The following is a 4,633-nucleotide window of genomic DNA, read 5'->3' as shown; positions in this document are numbered from 1 at the left end:
ACATGTATTTTATGGAGATTTCGTCTATATTTCTAGAAAAATAACCTTTATGATTAAAAATTAATCTTTTTTTTAGGTATAAAATTTACCTATTTCAGTTAAAGATTCATCAGTTTAGTTGGAAATTCATCAGTTTGGTTGAAAATCAATTTCTTAAAGTGAAAATTTAACTTCCATTTTTGGCTGAAAATTGATCTTTACCAGTTCAAAACTCCACAATTTTGATGAGAATTTGTCTTTGAATTGAAAACTTAATTATTTCGTTGAAAATTCAGCTATTTTGTTAAATAATCGATTTTTTCTAAAAAATTGTCTTTTTCCTTGAAAGTCAATCTTGTTTAAAGATTCTTCTTTTCGGTAAAAATTCAAATATTCCAGTTAAATATTTATCATTTTAGTTGAAAATGCAACTTTTAGATTGGAAATAAAATTATTTTGTTAAAAGTTAAACTCTTTTGTTAAAAATTAAATTTTTGGTTGCAAATTCATTGTTTTAGTTTAAAATTAATTTTTTTTTGTTTTAAAAATGAGCTGTTAAATTGAATACCTGCTTTTTCTTTGGATGGAAAGGAATTTTTGTTGCCGAAAATGTAACGATTTTGAATGTTCCACAATTTTAGTACAAAATTCATTTCTTTGGTTGAACGTTCATTTTTTGACTAACAATCTAATTATTCAATTTTGATTGAAAAATGATAATTTTTAGTAGAAAATTAATTTCAAAGTGAATTTAAAATTCAATTATTAAAGTTTTGGTTGAAAATTTATCTTCTCAGTAAAAATTAATTTTTGTTGTTTCAAAAACCAATTATTTTAGTTAAATATTCATTGTTTCAGTTGAGCATTCATCTTTTTGGTTTAAAATTTAACTATTCCAGATGAGGGTTCATAAATTTAGTTGAAAATTCCTCGATCATGTTGAAAATTGAACTGTTTTGTTGAAAATCCATTTTTATTATGATTGAAAATTCCGTTTTTTCATTTGAAAGTTTAAATATTACACATTTTGTTAAAAATTGATATTTTTTACTTGGAAATTTAAGTTTTCTTTTAAAAATTCATTTAATTTGGGATGTTTAGGATGAACGTCATGAACTAAAATGAATATTTGCGTCCTGCGGAAAATATGAATATGTTACTTTTAGTTGATCGAGAAAATCGAGAAACTTGACTCTAAAAAATGGAGAATGTCAGTTTTATCTCAAATTCGTACTAAAAACGTTATTCTTTTTTAAAATTTCGGAATTCATTATTTATGTTCGATAAATTACAAGTGTCCAAGTATTTCTAACTAATTAAAAATTAAAAAAAAAACTTTTCGCCTGTAAATCGTGAAGAGTTATTATTTTTTCGTATAAGTGACAAAGCTGATGAATTTCAATTATAATATTTCCATCGTAACCTATTTTATCATTATTTAAACAATTTTTATGAGTTCAAATAATTTTCCCCCTGTTAATCGTAAATAGGTTTTTTCCTGAGTTAATGGCACAATTAAGAAATATTAAAAGAAACATTTTTTTTGCGTAGGATATTTGATAATTGTTTAAACAATGTTAACTTTTTTAAACAGTTTTGTCATTATTACTAATATCACAATGCTCCTTTTTATAGAAAATATGGAGAAAATTCTAGTTAAAAAAAAGATTATTGTTTAAACAATTAGGCTATAGGTTCTAAAAGAATAAAATGCTGCAGCGTATGAGATTAAAAAAAATAGAATTTTGTCCAATAAATAATTGCAAAACGGTATTTGAAAATAAATGTCACTCTTAAAATTCATTAATTGTGCAATTAATTACGTAGAATAGTAACTATTCAATATTTCCAGGGGAAAATATTAAACAAATGAAATTTGTTTAAATAATTGTCAAATATCCTTAAAAAATAGATATATTACGCTCAAGATTCGTTAATTGTGTTATTAATTTCAAAAAATAATAATTTTCTACGACTTACAAAGGAAAATTGTTAAAGCGCATTAAAATTGTTTAAATATTAACCAAATATCTTTTTAAACAATATTATTTTTGGAATGCATCAATTTTATCATTTATCCATACAAATAATAACATTACGATTTAAGAGCGAAAACAAATTTGTTCAAACTAATAACAATTGTTTAAACAATTCAAAATAAAAAATACTTAGAAACTTGTCATTTGACAACTAAAAATATTTCATGGTGAAAAAATCTAAAAAATACGACATTTAGCACGAATTTTACATTTAACTGCTATTATGCATTTTTTGGAGCTTTTTCCGGGCATACTACAAGAGGATTAGGGGGGGGGGGGGGGGGGGGGGGGGGGTTAAAATAAAAAGTTATTGCATGGATTTATTTATTTTTTCTAAAACCGAGCTTTTGCTATTTAAGCGTCCGTGTTAATCACTAAGTTGTGCGATTTGAAAAAAGGTAGAAACATTACATTTTGTAATTCCTATAACTTAAAAAAGAATTAAATGCTTCAAATTGGCAAAAAATAATAAAGTTTTGAGTTTATCTATTGTATAATTTTGAACGGTTAAAATTAAACTTATACTATTTTGGATTATTTTAAAAATAATTATTTAAATTTGAAATTATAATTTGAAGCTGCCTATTTTTCTATTAACAATGCGTTAATTTTTAATTATTTATAATACAATATTATATTAAAATTATATTTTAAATAGCCCATTTTGATTGCATTACATTTTTTATTTAAATTATATTTTTTAGTATTTTAAATTCTTTAACTTTAAACTGTTAGTGTTGGAATTTCTTTATTGTTTAATTTTGAACGTTTCAAATTTAACTTTATACAATTTTAGAATTCGTTTGAAAATTATTGTGTAAATATGGAATTATAAATTGAAGCTTTTTTTATTCCTTTTCATATACTTTCATATACATTTTATAATTCCTACAATTTACAATTCTTTATTTCCGAAGTTGAATACTTTAAATTAAAAATAACATTTTAACTTTCAACTCTATGAATTTGTCATACTTTAGCTTTTTTTATTGTTTAATTTTTAACATTTTGAATGACTTTTAGGTTGAATGACTTTTAGGTTGAAATTATTGTTAATTTTTTTTTATAATTCTTTTTTCCTGGTAGAAAATTAATCTTCTTATATAATTAATCCTTTTTGTTTGTGAATCCATCTTTTCTGTTTGAAAAATCGACTAGTTGTTTAAAACTTGTACTGCTTTCATAAAAATTCATGCGCAGAAGTTTACCGTTTTGTTTGTTTGAAAATAAATTTTTTAACTTTAAATTTAACTATTCCATTATGTTTAAGAACATAAAAGACGTTTTCTAAGTTAAAACAAGTTTTTTTTTAGGTTTTTCAATACCATAAAGAATGTGAAATAATGTTAATAATAATGTAACATTACAATTTCAAAATAACTATTTATTCGTTACAAGTTTTTTAACAGTATAATTCGAGTTGAAATTAAATTCTGAGAATTGAGAACCAAAAAGAAAGCATTATCAGTTTGTTTTTAAATTTAGAAGAATATAATTTTTTTAAATTCTTGAAAAAATAAAAAAAAATTAATTTTTCAGATGTGTCAGAAAAGAGTCTAGAAGAATTAAAAAAAATTATTTTATAAGATTTTAAAAAATTTTAGGAAAAATTCCAGTCCTTTTAAAAGATTTTTAGGACTTTTAGAAGTTTCGAAGAAATCCAGAAATATTTGATAATTTTTTGGAAATGTTTTCAAATTTTTAAATATTTCTAATCTGTTTAAATCGTCTAAAATTCCTGAAAACATTTTTAACTGACTTGAATATTTTTCAAAATGTTTAAAAATCATTTGGAGTGTAAAATAATTGCATTATAATCTTCTAAATTTTTCTATGAATTTTGAGAAAATTGGTCAATTTTCTTGAAAGTTTTCGAAATTTATTTTGAGCTTCTAAAGTTTATTCGAAAATTTTTTTAATCTACATTTCTAAAAATGTTTTAAAGTTTAAATTTTTTTTTGAATATCTTTCATTCTACTAAATATTCATTGAATTTACTCGATTGTTATTAATTAATCTTACCTGGGTAAGATTAAATATTTTGTTTTGAAATCTTCTACACTCTTTTTCGAAATTTTATGAAATCTAGAAATTTTAGAACATTTTTTAAATAATCTATTGAAATTAATTTTTCGAAATAAAAAATTATTTTAATTCTTTCTAGGATTTAAAAAAAATATTGTCATTTTCGTAAAATCTTGCCAATTTCTTAAAGAATCTTTACAAGCTTTAATTATTTTTGAACCGTTTTAAAATTTCTGAAAATCTCCTAAACTTACTCAAATTTTGTTCTAAAATTATGTGATATAGCAAAATTGAAAAATTTTGATTAAAAACTTTTACACGCTTTTCAAAAGTTCAGGAAATAAATTTAAATGTATTGTGTTTTTTTTGCATTTTTCTATTTGAATTTATTACAAAACAATCATTTAACATTTTCCCCTGAATTTTAAGAACATTTTTTCATTCTCTTTACATCCTGCAAAATTCAGTTTTTTCCACACATTTCGAAATCTACAAAACTTGAAATTATTTTTTCAAAATAAAACCTCAACCATAAAAAATGTTCCCATATATTTTGAAAAAATTCTATCTTATAAATTAAAAATTTTACT

Source organism: Belonocnema kinseyi, chromosome 8, assembly GCF_010883055.1.
Source record: "Belonocnema kinseyi isolate 2016_QV_RU_SX_M_011 chromosome 8, B_treatae_v1, whole genome shotgun sequence".
Lineage (NCBI taxonomy): Eukaryota > Metazoa > Arthropoda > Insecta > Hymenoptera > Cynipidae > Belonocnema > Belonocnema kinseyi.
Note: the sequence above shows the minus strand (reverse complement) of the source record.